This window comes from Apium graveolens, chromosome 8 (genome assembly GCF_009905375.1).
Source record: "Apium graveolens cultivar Ventura chromosome 8, ASM990537v1, whole genome shotgun sequence".
Taxonomy (NCBI): Eukaryota; Viridiplantae; Streptophyta; class Magnoliopsida; order Apiales; family Apiaceae; genus Apium; species Apium graveolens.
In genome coordinates, this window is record NC_133654.1 from 15,657,689 (window position 1) to 15,677,644 (window position 19,956).

Consider the following 19,956-nt stretch of genomic DNA (forward strand, 5'->3'; position numbering starts at 1 on the left):
ATAAATATAAAATTTCATTAATATATTGAGCAAATACATTCCATGAAATTTAAAGTACATCAGAAAAATACAAGATTGTCCTAAGCTACAAATCCTAACATCAACAGCTTTTGTCCTAAGCTTAGAAGCCAGACAAAGCTGTCAGTGAAGAGTAATAGGGAGCATAAACTATTTCTTCTTCCTGCTCTCAACAAAAAGAACAACGAGATGAATGATTCGCTCCTGTTGTCGGAGATGACGGAGATGTAGTTCTCTTCGAACTGTCAACAGATCACGTTTAATAATCTCTGGAAATTGAATCTAGAGATTGTGAGGGATGTTGTTGATATGGTATGGAGTTGGAATTCCATTGAGAAAAACATGTACAGTCTCAGTACCATAATTGTAAAACCAGCCAAACGCAACCATTTGTGGTGATAAGAATAAGACGAGAGTAAGTTTGTGAGAATATGAGAGATGTGCTGGCTGGAATGAAGTGTTGGTTTATATAGCCAATGGAATGTCAGGAGACGCAGGGAAAATTTAATGAATATAGGTAGAAATAATTCTACCTCGTCTCCCTAGTCTGATGAGAATAAAAACAGCTATTGGAAGTGTAAAACGGGATTTAATGCGCACATGAAACAAGTAACAATTACTGTGCATGGACGTGTGCTACTAACCCTAATTGTATTGACTGTTAATATCTCACCCAAACATATTCTGATTTTAAATAAGACTGTTTCAGATTGTAACCACAAATAAGGCAGGTAAAGAATCAGAGTAAAATATCAGAACTTAGACTCATATCAGAACTTAACAGTCATCAGAACATGATTTCTTAACTCAAAAAGTAAATGCCTATTTCTGCAATTCTTCACACAAATTCTGATTTCATTTCTTCAGAACTTAATCATCAGAACTTCCATCAAAACTTGTCCTCAGAATTTATGCAATCTGACACATAAACTGTTCATCTAAAACATCATTTATCACCACAGTAATTTTCATCATTCATATGGAGTATATGTGTGTGCAGTAAGCTAAATATCAGATAAAGATTAAAGTCTAATTCACTTCAATATATCTTAAAAATAAGACATAACTAAGAACTTTGCTCAAGTCCTGTCATGATTTTGAAGTCTACTTTAGAATGAGTTCATGCATGAGTCTACCTCAACCGTTTTATGCTTATTTTATGCATCTTTTGAAATTCCATTTTACAGTGGCTTCTCAGTGTAAGTGAGTCACGACTGCTTATTAGAATTTATGCTATTATCAGAGTATTTCTCCAGTAATCATAGAGTGTGAAAAGTCAGCAAGAAAAATATTTATTTTTGCTTTTCTGATGCATATTACTTAATACCAGCAATGCACTTGGGTCTTCCCTTCCACAATTTTTACTCTAGATCTCAAAGGAGTACTTTATTTTTATTCTTTTTCTTTTCCTTTTCTTTTGATAAGTGAGGTTTATCAGCACTTAGTACATTCATCAGATTTACTAACATCAGAACTTAACAGATGAGAAGCATTATTCTAGTTTTTGACTTAGTAATAAGATAGACAAAGTAAACTTAACTAAGCTCAATATCAGAATTTGCTTGTGTCAATAGATTTCCACATAAATAATTACTTCTAACATGGGATTTGTTAATATATTAAAGACTACTAGGTTATCATCTAGCATATTTATCCTCATTGGTTTGAATAATCACATAAACATGCATATCACTATCAGAGTTTAGAGATTCACATCAGATAACAATCAGTACTTAAGCAATTTTTAATTAGGCACAGAATACACAAAGATAGTAATATCTGTAAATATTGATCATAAAGTCTGATGCATCAAAACAGAAGCTAAGCAGATTTATAGAAAGAACCTGAAACCATTCCAAGTTCATTTACCAATCTTGTAAAAGTGGCTTCACACAGTGGTTTGGTGAAGATATCTGCTAGTTGTTGATCTGTTGGAACAAAATGCAATTCCACTGTACCTTCATCCACATGTTCCCTTATGAAGTGGTACCTAATCCTGATGTGCTTTGTCATTGAGTGTTGAACTGGATTACCTGTCATAGCAATAGCACTTTGATTATCACAGTAAATAGGGATTTTAAAATATGTTAACCCATAATCCAGTAACTGATTCTTCATCCAAAGAATCTGTGCACAACAGCTTCTTGCAGCAATGTATTCTGCTTCTGCAGTTGATGTGGAAATCGACTTTTGTTTCTTGCTAAACCAAGAAACCAATCTGCCTCCAAGAAATTGGAAGCTTTCACTTGTGCTTTTCCTGTCAATTTTGCAAACTGCAAAATCTGCATCTGAGTAACCTATTAGTTTAAAATCTGATTCTCTAGGATACCACAATCCCAGATCAGTTGTTCCCTTAAGATACTTGAAAATTCTTTTCACAGCTGTTAAGTGAGGTTCTTTTGGATCTGCTTGAAATCTTGCACAAAGACAGGTAGCATACATGATATCAGGTCTACTAGCAGTTAAATAGAGTAAAGAGCCAACCATACCTCTGTAATCAGTAATATCTACTGATTTACCAGTATCCTTATCCAGTTTTGTTGCAGTGGTCATGGGAGTGGTTGCACTTGAAAAAACTTGCATTCCAAATTTCTTCAGCAAAATTCTGGTGTACTTGGTTTGACAAATAAAAGTGCCTTCTTCATTCTGCTTGACTTGAAGGCCCAGAAAATAGCTAAGTTCCCCCATCATACTCATTTGATATCTTGACTGCATCAGTTTGGCAAACTTCTTGCAAAGTCTGTCATTTGTAGAACCAAAGATGATATCATCAACATATATCTAAACCAAAAGTAAGTCCTTTCCATGGTTGAGGTAGAACAGTGTTTTGTCTATAGTTCCTCTGTTAAATCCACTTTCCAGAAGAAACTGAGCTAATGTCTCATACCATGCTCTTGGAGCTTGCTTATGGCCATAAAGTGTTTTATCAAGCCTGTAGACATGATTTGGATATTTGGGATCTACAAAGCCTGGAGGTTGTTCAATATATACTTCCTCTTCCAATTCTCCATTGAGAAAAGCACTTTTCACATCCATTTGAAAGACAGTAAACTTTTTGTGAGCAACATAAGCCAAAAATATCCTTATGGCTTCCAATCTAGCAACTGGTGCAAATGTTTCATCATAATCAATTCCCTCCTGTTGAGAATATCCTTTTGCAACCATCCTTGCTTTATTCCTTGTAATTATGCCATCACTATCAGTTTTGTTTCTGAACACCCACTTTGTACTAATAACAGATATGTTCTTTGGTCTTGGCACTAGGGTCCAGAGTTTGTTTCTTTCAAATTCATTTAACTCTTCCTGCATTGCTTGCACCCAATCAGCATCTTGAAGAGCTTCTTCTACTTTCTTCGGTTCAGTCTGAGAAAGAAAAGAATTATAGAGACATTCACTTGAAGTAGTTGTTCTAGTTCTGACACCTGCATCAGGATTTCCAATAATTAAGTCAGGTGTATGTGATTTAGTCCACTTCCTTGCAGATGGAAGGTTTTCTCTAGAACTGGATGCTCCTCCATGATCCATGTTATCCTCATCAACATTTTCTGATTCTCCCCCTGAAACTATGCTCTCTGAGTTGGATCCTTCAGAATTTAAGTTTTCAGAACTATCAGAACTTGGCTTATCAGAACTTGATGAATCAGAACTTGAAGAGCCAGTTGTATGTTCTGATGCTTCTTGAGATGTGGTTGTATCTTCAATATGCTCCCCCTGCACAGGTGCATCATCCTTTGACGTAGTCACCACAGTTTCAATAACATCAGAGTTTAATCCATCAGAGTTTGCAGTATCAAGATTTAGACTGTCAGGATTTTCAGTATCAGAATTTAAGTCTTCATTTTCGAATCTCAGCTGATCATTATCATTGAAATCTTCAAGTCCAGTAATTTTCTTATCATCAAAGAAGATATTGATAGATTCCATGACAACCCTTATTCTTAAATTGTAGACTCTGAAGGCTTTTGTGGAAAGTGGATATCCAACAAAAATTCCTTCATCAGCTTTTAGGTCAAATTTGGATAGCTATTCAGGATGAGTCTTAAGAATAAAACACTTGCATCCAAATACATGAAAGTACTTCAGATTTGGCTTCTTTCTCTTCACCATCTCATATGGTGTCTTTCCTTGCTTGTTAATGAGTGTTGCATTCTGAGTAAAACAAGCAGTCTGCACAGCTTCAGCCCAAAAATAGGTTGGTAGCTTTGCTTCATCAAGCATAGTTCGTGCAGCTTCAATGAGTTCTATTCTTTCTCTCAACAACTCCATTTTGCTGTGGAGTTCCAGGAGCAGAAAATTCCTGCTTGATTCCCTGGTCTTTGCAGAACTCTTCCATTGTCAAATTCTTAAACTCAGTGCCATTATCACTTCTTATTATCTTCACAGAATCTTTGACCAATTTATCCAGTTGCTTGACATGATCAATCAAGATAGATGCAGTTTCACTTTTTGTGTGCAAGAAATACACCCATGTGTATCTGGTGAACTCATCCACTATGACCATAGCATATTTCTTCTTTACAATAGACATGACATTTACTGGACCAAATAGATCAACATGTAGTAGGTGATAAGGCTCAAGAATTGATGATTCAGTCTTGCTCTTGAATAAAGATTTTCTTTGTTTAGCCTTCTGACAAGAATCACAAAGGCCATCAGGAGCAAATACTGACTTTGGCAGTCCTCTCACAAGATCTTTCTTGACTAGTTCATTTATATTGTTGAAATTTAAATGAGAGAGTTTCTTGTGCCAGTTCCAGCTTTCTTCAATTGATGCTCTACTCATCAGACAGATTGCAGAACCATCAGTACTTGTTGAAAGCTTGGCTTCATAAATGTTACCATGCATGTATCCTTTCAGAACAACTTTGCCTGTAGATTTGCTTACAATTTCAAAGTGTTCTTCAAAGAAATCCACATGATAACCTCTGTCACAGATTTGACTAACACTCAGTATATTGTGTTTAAGTCCTGAGACCAGAACTACTTCTTTAATGATGACATTCCCAAGATTGATATTGCCATATCCCAATGTTTTTCCAATGTTGACATCTCCATAAGAAACACCTGGGCCAGCTTTCTCCACAAAATCTGATAGCAGGGCTTTATTTCCAGTCATATGTCCTGAACATCCACTGTCTAGAACTAAGATGTTCTTCATGTTTCCCTTTAACTTAACAGCATCAGAACTGCTATCAGCATTTGCCATATCAGCATTTGCCATCAAGGCATTGTTCTCCTCACTTTCAGAATCTGAAGTGTCTGTCCAGCTTTTCTTCTGTGTGACAAGAGTCTTGCCTTTGTCACTCTTTACTTTCTTGCAATCAGGAGATATGTTGCCTTTCTCACCACAGTTGTAGCATTTGACATTTGTGTAATCTCCTCTGTCAGACTTTCCTCCTTTGCCTTCAGACTTTCTGAAATTCCTCTTATCAGAACTTGCACCTTTCCTGGAAAACTACTTTCCCTTCCTGAACTTCCTGTATGCAATCCTTGTGATTCCTTTCACCGTAAAAGCACACAGCTTCATCATCTCTTCATCAGCATCCATCTCACGCAAGCTTTCAGTTTCTGAGTCATCATCACTATCAGAATTTGATGACTCAGTATCAGACTTTGTGAAGAGCGCTTTTCCTTTGCCTTTCCTTGAGGGAGCTACCTTGGGGATTCTTCTTCAGCCTTAAGAGCAACTGTCCTTGACTTTCCTCCTTTCCTCTTGCTTCTTTGTTCCATCTCAAGTTCATGAGTCTTGAGCATCCCATAAATTTCATCAAGAGTTGTTTCTTCAAGATTATAGTTGTCTCTTATAGTTGTTGCCTTCAAATCCCAACTTTCAGGAAGAGCTAACAGGAATTTAAGGTTTGAATCTTCAAGATCATACTCATTATCAACTAATGACAAATCATTCAAGAGTTTGACAAATCTGTCATATAAATCAGACAATGACTCATTAGGCTTTGAGTCAAAGTGTTCATACTCTTGAGTGAGTATTGTCTTCCTGTTCTTCTTAATCAAATCAGTTCCCTGGCACCTTGTCTCCAAGGCATCCCATATCTCCTTTGCAGTCTTGCAGTTAATTACCCTTTTTGACATTACATTATCAATGGCACTATGCAGCAAGTGTCGTACCTTAGCATCCTTAGCAATTGATGTGATATCTTCAGCAGTGTAATCACTCTTCTCCTTTGGTACAGACTTTGCTGCTTCTCCTGCAACTACAACAGCGAGTTTTGTTGGCTTGTGAGGTCCTTCATTGATTTTGTCAAGATATTCTGGATCTGTAGCTTCCAGAAACATAGTCATCATCACCTTCCATATGGGATATTCAGATGGTTTCAGTATGGGAACTCTAATAGCCTCATATCGACTATGGATTTGTGTCTTTGGAGGTTCTTCAGTTTTGGTGGGCTTGGTTGGAGTTTCTGCTTCAGACATGATTGTTTTTGGATCTTAATCTGTTTATGTGTTAACAGATAGGCTCTGATTCCACTTGTTAGGTCACACACACTGTAGAAGGGGGTTGAATACAGTGTATAGCACAATCAAATCGAATTTAAATAACACAAGTAACAGAAAACAGACTTTATTCCATGCAATAAACTTTGTTACAATATGGAACTGTCCTCTCTCAGTGATGAACAAATATCACGAGAGCTGTTAGGGTTATAATAAATAATATTCTCGATAATGATAACACTTATAGTGTAAACCCTATGTCTGTGTTTATATATCACACAGTTACAAGATAATCGCTAATTGATATGGAATATAATTCTGCTTCCTAAAATATATCAATCAGTTATCTTTTCTTTCAAGTATTCCATTCTTCATAGAATTCCTTCTTCATGCATATTTCTTCTTACGTTTGTCTCGATCTTCTTTCCTTTCAATCAGCCGCCTTCCTTATCTGAAAGTTTCCTTTAAGTCCTGATATTATCTTCTGATAAATATCTCCTGAACCTTAAGTACGGATGACTTAAGTTCTAACTTCAGTATAAGTGATGATTTCAGTTAAGTACTGATTTGTCCTGTTCAAGTAAGATCTGAAAACTAAACATAAATCAGATTACACATGACATTATCAAATATATCTAATAAAATTAATGTTAACTATACTAATTGGTCTATTTTATTAACCAGCCTTAGTAATATATCCACACTCTCCCATCTCTCATTCCATGACCTCCCCAAATCCTAACATAATCGTAAAGGAAAACCAAAACAAAACTAATTGATTATTGACTATGTTGTCTTTCTATTTAGTGTAGGCAATCTCTTAGTTGTATATTATGTTGTGCAACCGTAAAGGAAACTAGTTGAATATATGTTTACTGGCTTACAAAGAAATGTGTAAATAATACTAAACATTCTAATAGTATTTACCAAATTATTGACCTCAAAAAAAGCAAAAAAGGAGGGACTTCTGCTACAACCATGAAAGGCCAAAGGGAAATGACCAAATGCATCAATGTTTATTTTATCTATTGCCCCGTTAACTTTGAATGGTTTAATCAAATTATTTGCACCAAATTATTAACAATCAATTGAATCAAACATGCATTAACATTTTAGAAACAGATGACTGAAAAAGAACCCACAACATATTAGCAGAGAAGTGTAGAACATTATAACATACTGAGTAACTGTAATATCATTCCCCCTCCCTATTTCCCCCTCTACGAAAAAAAACATAACAAATTTGGGCAAAGACTACAGAGATGCCAAATCTATATATATATTTTGATATTGTTACTTAGCATTTTCATCGTATTTCTGTATGCATAGTTGCAAACACAATCAGGAGCCTCCAGTATATGCTATTCATTTGAATTAATACAAACAAAACCAGCTAATGATGCCAAGTATAGAAGACAATCAAATCGGGTTTACCTGCGTAGGAACTCAATAATGACAGAAGCCAAGTAAAAAGAAATTTGATGACACTTAATAATTAAGTGATTAGCATCAGAAGCAAGTATCAAGAACTGAAAATTAGGTTCAATTGCAACAACCTTTATTTCTGGTTCAGCTGTCACCCATTGCTTTAGGTGCTCATCTCCAATTCCTCTAGACACAGCCAAAGATCCAATAATCGCCAAACCCCTGCACGGCTAAAATCTATATATCCACCCAGCATAAACATGTAAACATTTTCATGAGTTTAACCAGCACCATACAACAAAGGATGATAAAACTGAGAAGTTAAGGCGATTAAAAGCTTACGAGTGCCACAATTCTATTTTTCTCGTCTTCCCTCGAAGGCCTGTGATCTGATGTGAGGGCCACACCATCTCCACCTCTGCAAATAACAACACGGCAATCACCAGCATTTGAAACCACAAACTCTCCCTTCCTGATCAAAACTCCAAACATAGCATGTGTATCCATCAAAAAAAAAACAAGTAATCACCTAATTATAACGTCTTCATATTAAGCAAAGTATTTTCATGTATGTACACATAAAAAACTCCACCCCCTATAAAATTGCAAGAACCTTTGTTTCTAGATAGATATAACACTTAATTATTAAGTGTCATCAAATTTTTTCAAGTATAATTTCAGAACACACATAAACACAAAATCTAGATACAATTAATCATTCTCCACAATTAACACATTTTTATAAGCTCAATAAAACTCTCTCCCTCTCTCACAAAACACATATACATTCAATCCAATTAACAATTGGTTCAAACACTTACGAGTGCTGAATTAGCATATGAATCATCATTTCTGCAGCTGCGAGTCGGAAAAGTGCTACAAAAACATAGAGTGACAAGGAGAAGACAATATATGTGAAATTTAAGCACATAAAATAAATATTAGAGCTTATTGAAGTAAATAACCTCGAGTTAGGGTTCCCGAAGGATCGCGGCTGAGATGAAGACAACGTCTTCAAACTCACAAGGGGCAGATCACAAGGGGCAGAGAGTGTGTGTAATTTGGAGAGAGAGAAAGAGAGAAGCCGCCGAGATAGGGGCTGAGAGTGAGGGTTTGAAAGAGATAAGAGATTTTGTCGAAGTCTGTGTTTTCATTTATGGGGAAAAATACTGCCCAAATATTTCACTTAGTAAAATCGTGCATATTTTTTATTTTAGTTTTAAATTTTAGTTTTTTTGATTATTTAATTGTTATTGATTAAATAGGAAAATAAAAAAGTCTTTGAATTTTTGTATAAGAAATTCTAGATTTAAATTATATTATATGTTACATTGATCATTCACTAATAAATCAGTATATAATTTAATATTAATTTATGATTATATTTTTATTTTATCATTTTCAAAAATTAAAAAGTATCTAATGTAACACCAGTTGTTGGTGTTACATGTTGTGCAACACCGGAAATTTTCCGCAACACTAGTTTTATAGATATTGTAACACTACAAGAGAGGTGTTACAATAGGCCTAAATTCCCTTATCTAATGTAACGCTCTTTGTAACACTTGCATTACAGTAGCCCAACTATGGCGTAGTGTGTTCTCCCTTACTTGCTCAGTACCATCACAAATAATCTGGATTGTGTCCCAAACTTCTTTGGCTGTTTTGCAGTTAATGATGTTATCAAACATATCACCATCAACTCCATTGAACAATATATTCATGGCCTTCTTATCTTTCCTGACTTACTCAATATCAGGGTCTGACCATTCATCCTTGGTTTTGCAACAGATGGCTCATTGCCAGTTGCAGCTCTCATTGGTACATGAAGACCTCTCTCTATGCAATCCACATAGCCCTCATCTTGGGAAAGAAGATGTAGGTGCATCTTCACCTTCCAGTGGTGATAATTATCTTTGTCCAGAAATGGAATTTTAACTCCAACATCCTTCTTGTTCATCTTGCTGTTTGTGGTGATCTTTAAACTCTTTGTACTTCAAGAGCTTGCTCTGATACCAATTGTTATTCCCTAACAATACCACAAGAATTACAGAAGGGGGGTTCAATGTAATTCTGGCTACTTTTTCAAGATTTTAAAAACTGTTCTAACTGAATATATATAAGTGTTTGATTTGCAAAGTGTGGAATGAAAGAATTATATAAATCAAAACACAAAGTAATAAAAACACAAGCTTTTAAAACTTTCTGGTGGATTTGAATGTATCCACCAGATATATATATATATATATATATATATATATATATATATATATATATATATATATATATATATATTGGTTTGAGAACTCTATGTAGCTCAAATTGGCTCACAGCTTCTTTACAAGTAGAACAAACAAACTACAGAGAAATTCTTTACAAGTACATCTTTTTCTATCTCTCTTTCAAAATGTGTTTGCTTAGTTGAATGTTCCACTAGCTACACTTGGTTTATATATCACCAAGTTTACATGACAATAAGACAAGATAGTAAAATAAACATATCTAGTCTAACTCCATGATACTTCACTACTCTATTCCAGCATATTTGAATATCTTCATAATTTGCATGGAAATGGTAATGCTTTTTTGTTCTCAAATTCCTGCTTAACAGGCTGCCACATTCCTTTTGCAAACACCCAACGCGTGTGAATGTGTTGTCACTGTCAATAGATATTTGAATTTGATCATCCGTCGGGTACATGTTTGTTATCCGTCGAGTAGCTCTGTTGATCATCCGTCAGGTAGCTTTGTTGATCATCCGTCGGGTAGCTATTTGTCATATGACTCCATTTCACTTATACATAATTACAAGACATCTCATATTTACAATTAATCAACCTATTCTGCATATCCACTAGTAGTCAACATGACTCAAATACTCCTACAGAATCTACACAAAGTTGCTTGCAAAAATGTGCCACAATACTTATTATTACATAAGCTACTCACCCGGTGGATGTCAATTTGTCATCCGTCGTGACTATATTAACTCATCCGTCGGGACTATAATTAAATATCCATCGAGTACTACAAAATTCACTAAGTTAAATCTACTAAGGTGTTTTGTTTAATTTATAATCAAGTTCACAACATATTCCTAACACTACACTTGATCTTAGCCAAAAGGCCGAGAAATGTATGAATGAACAAGCTATCTGACGTTGTTTATATGGATGAGTTCGACACATCTACCGAAAAGTATCTCGAGGTGGTATGGAACTCCAGGTACATATAAACTACTAATGTAAGCAATGCTGTAAAGCGTGGAATAAGATATGAATATGAATTGTTAGAGTACATACAAATTGACTTTTCCCTCGAAAAATAAAAAACAATAAAATGTCGGAGTAAGTGCATAAAATGTTTTTTCAAAACATTTAATTAATAATATGTAAGTCAACTGCTTTTCTATCACTCTCGGTGCATTACGAATTCCTATTCAGTTGCTAGCTGCAAATTTCATGCAACCACACCCAACAACAAATTTAGTATGTTGCAAGACTTGTGTTTTATTTTCAAATTTCAACTGAAACTTAAACGGAAAAGCAATACCGGGTAACACCTTAATTATGAATGATGCGGAAAAACCGTGTTATGAGAAATCATATGCGTCTTTAGTTTACACGTTTTGGTCATTGTTGCGGAAAATAAAATTAAAAAAACTCCACGTAAGAGGAGAATTAATTTTTAAGCACAATATGTCATCAAACTTAAAAGAAAACGAAACCCTTAACGTGACCAAGATAATGGTGCAGTACAATATATGTGCATGTTGATGTTTGTAATTGTGAATATTTACCTCACCTATCATTTCTTATTTTATATTATGATGAATTAATTAAGTGAGAGACTATAAATTCATTTGCGTGTTAATAAGAGTAATTTTTACTTGCAATTATTCAATAAATAGTAATAACTTTAAATAAATGAAGTTTTTAATTGATTAATCCCGAATTTTAGATTTCGCCACCCCAAGTTTAAAATCCCCTTGGTTTACCAGGTTTCATGAAATTCAGTAATATAACAAATTATGTAATATAGTTGGCGGGGCTGCGCGAACGTAAGCCCCCTAACACAAATTATGATGTAAGCTCCACCACTAAGGTAGACCTTAGGCAAGAACCCGTCCACCACTAAGGTAGACCTTAGGCAAGAATCCGTCCAAAGTGCAATGGAAGTCACTTCCCTAGGCCATGGACTTTAATAATCGCCCATTGACCCCATCCGAGTAAGTAAGTTTTCATGTAGGCCGTACATCTCTATTCATAGTGTTGTGGGAATATTTTACCTTAGATCGATCGGTGTGGTAAGTTCTCAGAGTAGACTTTTGTTATCAACGATAGTGTAAATCTTGCGATGATGTATTTGACTATAATTTCGTAGTGCGATTGACATGTAATTTAAAATTTAGGAGTTATTTGTCTTAAATAAAAAATACGGAATATCTATATCTCCAAACGTAATTTCTTACACCATCGGTACCTTTATGCAGTTTGCGGCCAGTGAGTGAAAATAGCTTTGGATGACATAATAACTCGGTTGTTGAACATGGATCGAAATGAGGTACAATCTTTGTACTTGAATCTGGAAAATCAAAACTTTATTATTATTGTCATGCATTCTATTATAAAAGGTGAAATTGAAACTATATTACTTATTATCCTGAAATATTATATTAAAAAGGTGAAATTGAGGCAATATTCGTAAATTGTTACAACAAGTTAAATTATATTTGAAATATATCACCTTAGTTTTAAACTTTCATCTCGAAACAATCAGAATAGCGATTTTTTTCTCCGGCAGAGAGTTCGTGTCTTTTAAAAAAATATTTATTCTTTGATTTGGTGGGGGTGCGCTAGGCCCGAGCAGTATTGTAACACTTAGGCGACGCATGAAGACCTCAATAGCAAGCTATTGTTAGGATCTTCCCGATAAAAAAATTAATTTAATATCATGTGGACCATTGGCCCATATATCAGATATTCTGATAAGAACAGATACTACACTTGATCTTAGCCAAAAGGCCGAGAAAGGTATGAATGAACAAGCTATCTCACCTTGTTTATATGGATGAGTTCGGCATATCTACCGAAAAGTATCTAGAGGTGGTACGGAACTCCAGGTACATATAAACTACTAATGTAAGGAATGTTGTAAAGCGTGGAATAATATATGAATATGAATTGTTCGAGTATATACATATTGACTTTTCCCTCAAAAAATAAAAAATAATAAACTATTGGAGTAAGTGCATAAAATATTTTCCAAATCGTTTAATTAATAATATGCAAGTCAACAGCTTTTCTATCACTCTCGGTGCATTACGAATTCCTATTCAGTTGCTTGCTACAAATTTTATGCAACCACACCCAACAACAAATTTAGTATGTTGCAATACTTGTGTTTTATGTTCAAATTTCAACTAAAACTTAAACGGGAAAGCAATACCGGGTAACACCTTAAATATGAATGATGCGGAAAAACCGTGTTGTGAGAAACCATATGCGTCTTTAGTTTACACGGTTTTTGTAATTGTTGTGGAAAATAAAATTAAAAAAACTCCACGTAAGAGGAGAATTAATTTTTAAGCACAATATGTCATCAAACTTAAAAGAAAACGAAACCCTTAACATGACCAAGATAATGGCGCAGTACAATATATGTGCATGTTGATGTTTGTAATTGTGAATATTTACCTCACCTATCATTTCTTATTTTATATTATGATGAATTTATTTAGTGACAGACTATAAATTCATTTGCGTGTTAATAAGGGTAATTTTTACTTGCAATTATTCAATAAATAGTAATAACTTTAAATAAATGAAGTTTTTAATTGATTAATCCCGAATTTTAGATTTCGCCATTCCAAGTTTAAAATCCCCTTGGTTAACCAGGTTTCATGAATTTCAGTAATATATCAAATTATGTAATATAGTTGGCGGGGCTGCGCGAACGCAAGCCCCCTAACACAAATTATGATGTAGGCTCCACCACATGGGTAGACCTTAGCCAAGAACCCATCCAAAGTGCAATGAAAGTCACTTCCCTATGCCATGGACTTTAATGATCACCCATTGACCCCATCCAGGTAAGTAAGTTTTTATGTAGGTCATATATCTCTATTCATAGCGTTGTTGGAATATTTTACCTTATATCGGTCAATGTGGGAAGTTCTCAGAGCAGACTTTTGTTTTCAACGATAGTGTAAATCTTGTGATGATGTATTTGAATATAATTTCGTAGTGCGATTGACATGTAATTTAAAATTTGGGAGTTATTTGTCTTAAATAAAAAACATGGAATATCTATATCTCTAAACGTAATCTCTTACACCATCGGTACCTTTATGCAGTTTGCGGCCAGTGAGTGAAAATAGCTTTGGATGACATAATAACTCGGTTCGTTGTATATGGATCGAAATGAGGTACAATCTTTGTACTTGAATCTGGAAAATCATAACTTTATTATTTATTGTCGTGCATTCTATTATAAAGGGTGAAATTGAAACTATATTACTAGTTGTCGTGAAATATTATATTAAAAAGGTGAAATTGAGGCAATATTCGTAAATTGTTACAACAAGTTAAATTATATTTGAAATATATCACCTTAGTTTTAAACTTTCATCTCGAAACAATCGGAATAGCGATTTTTTTCTCCCGCTGAGAGGTCGTGTCTTTTAAAAAAATATTTATTCTTTGATTTGGTGGGGGTGCGCCAGGCCTGAGTAGTAGTGTAACACTTAGGCGACGCATGAAGACCTCAAAAGCAAGCTATTATTAGGATTTTCCCCGATAAAAAAATTAATTTAATATCGTGTGGACCATTGGCCCATATATCCGATATTAAACTGATAAGAACAGATACTACAGCTGATCTTAGCCAAAAGGCCGAGAAAGGTATGAATGAACAAGCTATCTGACCTTATTTATATGGATCAGTTCGACATATCTACCGAAAAGTATCTAGAGGTGGTACGGAACTCCAAGTACATATAAACTACTAATGTAAGGAATGTTGTAAAGCGTGGAATAAGATATGAATATGAATTCTTCGAGTATATACATATTGACTTTTCCCTCAAAAAATAAAAAATAATAAACTGTTGGAGTAAGTGCATAAAATGTTTTTCCAAATCATTTAATTAATAATATGCAAGTCAACTGCTTTTCTATCACTCTCGGTGCATTACGAATTCCTATTCAGTTGCTTGTTGCAAATTTCATGCAACCACACCCAAGAACAAATTTAGTATGTTGTGAGACTTGTGTTTTATGTTCAAATTTCAACTGAAACTTAAACGGGAAAGCAATACCGCGTAACACCTTAAATATGAATGATGCGGAAAAACCGTGTTGTGAGAAACCATTTGCGTCTTTAGTTTACACAGTTTTTGTCATTGTTGTGGAAAATAAAATTAAGAAAACTCCACGTAAGAGGAGAATTAATTTTTAAGCACAATATGTCATCAAACTTAAAAGAAAACGAAACCCTTAACATGACCAAGATAATGGCGCAGTACAATATATGTGCATGTTGATGTTTGTAATTATGAATATTTACCTCACCTTTCATTTCTTATTTTATATTATGATAAATTTATTTAGTGGGAGACTATAAATTCATTTGCGTGTTAATATGAGTAATTTTTACTTGCAATTATTCAATAAATATTAATAACTTTAAATAAATGAAGTTTTTAATTGATTAATCCCGAATTTTAGATTTCACCACCCCAAGTTTAAAATCCCCTTGGTTTACCAGGTTTCATGAATTTCAGTAATATAACAAATTATGTAATATAGTTGGCGGGGTTGCGCGAACGCAAGCCCCCTAACACAAATTATGATGTAGGCTCCACCACATGGGTAGACCTTAGCCAAGAACCCATCCAAAGTGCAATGGAAGTCACTTCCCTAGGCCATGGACTTTAATGATCGCCCATTGACCCCATCCTGGTAAGTAAGTTTTCATGTACGCCGTATATCTCTATTCATAGCGTTGTTGGATTATTTTATCTTATATCGGTCAATGTGGGAAGTTCTTAGAGCAGACTTTTGTTATCAACGATAGTGTAAATCTTTGGATGATGTATTTGAATATAATTTCGTAGTGCGATTGACATGTAATTTAAAATTTGGGAGTTATTTGTCTTAAATAAAAAACACGAAATATCTGTATCTCCAAACATAATTTCGTACACCTTCGGTACCTTTATGCAGTTTGCGGCCAGTGAGTGAAAATAGCTTTGGATGACATAATAACTAGGTTCGTTGAATATGGATCGAAATGAGGTACAATCTTTGTACTTGAATCTGGAAAATCAGAACTTTATTATTTATTGTCGTGCATTCTATTATAAAGGGTGAAATTGAAACTATATTACTTGTTGTCGTGAAATATTATATTAAAAAGGTGAAATTGAGGCAATATTCGTAAATTGTTATAACAAGTTAAATTATATTTGAAATATATCATCGTAGTTTTAAACTTTCATCTGGAAACAATCGGAATAACGATTTTCTTTTCCGACAAAGAGCTCATGTCCTTTAAAAAATTATTTATTCTTTGATTTGGTGGGGATGCGCCAGGCAGTAGAGTAACACTTAGGTGACGCATGAAGACCTCAATAGCAAGCTATTGTTAGGATCTTCCCCGATAAAAAAATTAATTAAATATCGTGTGTACCATTGGCCCATACATCAGATATTAAACTGATAAGAACAGATACTACACGTGATCTTAGCCAAAAGGCCGAGAAAGGTATGAATGAACAAGCTATCTGACCTTGTTTATATGGATGAGTTCGGCACATCTACCGAAAAGTATCTAGAGGTGGTACCGAACTCCAGGTATATATAAACTACTAATGTAAGGAATATTGTAAAGCGTGGAATAAGATATGAATATGAATTGTTCGAGTATATAAAAATTGACTTTTCCCTCAAAAATAAAAAATAATAAACTGTTGGAGTAAGTGCATAAAATGTTTTTCCAAATATTAATAATATGCAAGTCAACTGCTTTTCTATCACTCTAGGTGCATTACGAATTCCTATTCAGTTGCTTGCTACAAATTTTATGCAACCACATCCAACAAAAAATTTAGTATGTTGCGAGACTTGTGTTTTAGTTTTAAATTTAAACTGAAACTTAAACGGGAAAGCAATACCGGGTAACACATTAAATATGAATGATGCGGAAAAACTGTGTTGTGAGAAACCATATGCGTCTTTAGTTTACTCGGTTTTTGTCATTGTTGCGGAAAATAAAATTAATAAAACTCCACGTAAGAGGAGAATTAATTTTTAAGCACAATATTTCATCAAACTTAGAAGAAAACGAAACCCATAACGTGACCAAGATAATGGCGCGGTACAATATATGTGCATGTTGATGTTTGTAATTGTGAATATTAACCTCACCTATCATTTCTTATTTTATATTATAATGAATTAATTAAGTGAGAGATTATAAATTCATTTGCGTGTTAATTAGAGTAATTTTTACTTGCAATTATTCAATAAATAGTAATAACTTTAAATAAATGAAGTTTTTTATTGATTAATCCCGAATTTTAGATTTCTCCACCCCAAGTTTAAAATCCCCTTGGTTTACCAAGTTTCATGAAATTCAGTAATATAACAAATAATGTAATATAGTTGGCGGGGTTGCGCGAACGCAAGCCCCCTAACAGAAATTACGATATAGGCTCCACCACTTGGGTAGACCTTAGGCAAAAACCCATCCAAAGTGCAATGGAAGTCACTTCCCCAGGCCATGGACTTTAATGATCGCCCATTAACCCCATCCAGGTAAGTAAGCTTTCATGTAGGCCGTATATTTCTATTCATAGCGTTGTTTGAATATTTTACCTTAGATTGGTCGGTGTACAATGTTCTCGGAGCAGACTTTTGTTATCAACGATAGTGTAAATCTTGCGATGATGTATTTGACTATAATTTCGTAGAGCGATTGACATGTAATTTAAAATTTGGGAGTTATTTGTCTTAAATAAAAAACACGGAATATCTATATCTCCAAACGTAATTTCTTACACCATCGGTACCTTTATGCAGTTTGCGGCCAGTGAGTGAAAATAGCTTTGGATGACATAATAACTCAGTTTGTTGAACATGGATCGAAATGAGGTACAATCTTTGTACTTGAATCTGGAAAATCAGAACTTTATTATTTATTGTCGTGCATTCTATTATAAAAGGTGAAATTGGAACTATATTACTTATTATCCTGAAATATTATATTAAAAAGGTGAAACTGAGGCAATATTCGTAAATTGTTACAACAAGTTAAATTATATTTGAAATATATCACCTTAGTTTTAACTTTCATCTCGAAACAATCAAGATAGCGATTTTTTTCTCCGGCAGAGAGGTCGTGTCTTTTAAACAAATATTTATTCTTTGATTCGGTGGGGGTGTGCCAGGCCCGAGCAGTAGTGTAGCACTTAGGCGACGCATGAAGACCTCAATAGCAACCTATTATTAGGATCTTCCCCGATAAAAAAATTAATTTAATATCGCGTGGACCATTGGCCCATATATCAGATATTAAACTGATAAGAACAGATACTACACTTGATCTTAGCCAAAAGGCCGAGAAAGGTATGAATGAACAAGCTATCTGACCTTGTTTATATGGATCAGTTCGACACATCTACCGAAAAGTATCTAGAGGTGGTACGGAACTCCAAGTACATATAAACTACTAATGTAAGGAATGTTGTAAAGCGTGGAATAAGATATGAATATGAATTGTTCGAGTATATACATATTGACTTCTCCCTCAAAAAATAGAAAATAATAAACTGTTGGAGTAAGTGCATAAAATGTTTTTCCAAATCGTTTAATTAATAATATGGAAGTCAACTGCTTTTCTATCATTTTCGGTGCATTACGAATTCCTATTCAGTTGCTTGTTGTAAATTTCATGCAACCACACCCAACAAAAAATTTAGTATGTTGCGAGACTTGTGTTTTATGCTCAAATTTCAACTGAAACTTAAACGGGAAAGTAATACCGCGTAACACCTTAAATATGAATGATGTGGAAAAACTGTGTTGTGAGAAACCAAATGCATCTTTAGATTACACGGTTTTTGTCATTGTTGTGGAAAATAAAATTAAAAAAACTCCACGTAAGAGGAGAATTAATTTTTAAGCACAATATGTCATCAAACTTAAAAGAAAACGAAACCCTTAACATGACCAAGATAATGGCGCAGTACAATAAATGTGCATGTTGATGTTTGTAATTGTGAATATTTACCTCACCTATCATTTCTTATTTTATATTATGATGAATTTATTTAGTGAGAGACTATAAATTCATTTGCGTGTTAATAAGAGTAATTTTTACTTGCAATTATTCAATAAATAGTATCCACTTTAAATAAATGAAGTTTTTAATTGATTAATCCCGAATTTTAGATTTCGCCACCCCAAGTTTAAAATCCCCTTGGTTTACCAGGTTTCATGAATTTCAGTAATATAACAAATTATGTAATATAGTTGGCGGGGCTGCGCGAACGCAAGCCCCCTAACACAAATTATGATGTAGTCTCCACCACATGGGTAGACCTTAGCCAAGAACCCATCCAAAGTGCAATGGAAGTCACTTCCCTAGGCCATGGACTTTAATGATCGCTCATTGACCCCATCCTGGTAAGTAAGTTTTCATGTAGGCCGTATATCTCTATTCATAGCGTTGTTGGAATATTTTACCTTATATCGGTCAATGTGGAAAGTTCTCAGAGCAGACTTTTGTTATCAACGATAGTGTAAATCTTTGGATGATGTATTTGAATATAATTTTGTAGTGCGATTGACATGTAATTTAAAATTTGGGAGTTATTTTCCTTAAATAAAAAACAAGAAATATCTATATCTCCAAACGTAATTTCTTACACCATCGATACCTTTATGCAGTTTGCGGCCAGTGAGTGAAAATAGCTTTGGATGACATAATAACTCGGTTCGTTGAATATGGATCGAAATGAGGTACAATCTTTGTACTTGAATCTGGAAAATCAGAACT

General features: G+C 34.3%; 8 non-coding genes and 2 pseudogenes across 8 annotated transcripts; all 10 read right to left on the reverse strand.

Moving 5' to 3' along the window:
• Nucleotides 1-10,880: 10,880 nt before the first annotated feature.
• Nucleotides 10,881-11,036, reverse strand: LOC141681963 (U2 spliceosomal RNA; annotated as a pseudogene).
• A 903-nt stretch (nucleotides 11,037-11,939) lies between these two features.
• Nucleotides 11,940-12,132, reverse strand: LOC141681441 (U1 spliceosomal RNA; annotated as a pseudogene).
• Nucleotides 12,133-12,741: 609 nt separating this feature from the next.
• On the reverse strand, nucleotides 12,742-12,933 carry LOC141681686 (U2 spliceosomal RNA). Its single transcript, XR_012559112.1, has one exon. It is a non-coding gene; the product is annotated as a U2 spliceosomal RNA (small nuclear RNA).
• A 903-nt stretch (nucleotides 12,934-13,836) lies between these two features.
• On the reverse strand, nucleotides 13,837-13,995 carry LOC141681123 (U1 spliceosomal RNA). The gene has a single exon (XR_012558565.1). It is a non-coding gene; the product is annotated as a U1 spliceosomal RNA (small nuclear RNA).
• A 611-nt stretch (nucleotides 13,996-14,606) lies between these two features.
• LOC141681773 (U2 spliceosomal RNA) lies at nucleotides 14,607-14,802 on the reverse strand. Its single transcript, XR_012559196.1, has one exon. It is a non-coding gene; the product is annotated as a U2 spliceosomal RNA (small nuclear RNA).
• Nucleotides 14,803-15,706: 904 nt separating this feature from the next.
• Nucleotides 15,707-15,865, reverse strand: LOC141682270 (U1 spliceosomal RNA). Its single transcript, XR_012559671.1, has one exon. It is a non-coding gene; the product is annotated as a U1 spliceosomal RNA (small nuclear RNA).
• A 611-nt stretch (nucleotides 15,866-16,476) lies between these two features.
• LOC141681914 (U2 spliceosomal RNA) lies at nucleotides 16,477-16,666 on the reverse strand. The gene has a single exon (XR_012559330.1). It is a non-coding gene; the product is annotated as a U2 spliceosomal RNA (small nuclear RNA).
• An 897-nt stretch (nucleotides 16,667-17,563) lies between these two features.
• LOC141682172 (U1 spliceosomal RNA) lies at nucleotides 17,564-17,722 on the reverse strand. The gene has a single exon (XR_012559573.1). It is a non-coding gene; the product is annotated as a U1 spliceosomal RNA (small nuclear RNA).
• Nucleotides 17,723-18,332: 610 nt separating this feature from the next.
• LOC141681674 (U2 spliceosomal RNA) lies at nucleotides 18,333-18,528 on the reverse strand. Its single transcript, XR_012559100.1, has one exon. It is a non-coding gene; the product is annotated as a U2 spliceosomal RNA (small nuclear RNA).
• A 904-nt stretch (nucleotides 18,529-19,432) lies between these two features.
• LOC141681257 (U1 spliceosomal RNA) lies at nucleotides 19,433-19,591 on the reverse strand. The gene has a single exon (XR_012558697.1). It is a non-coding gene; the product is annotated as a U1 spliceosomal RNA (small nuclear RNA).
• Nucleotides 19,592-19,956: the final 365 nt, after the last annotated feature.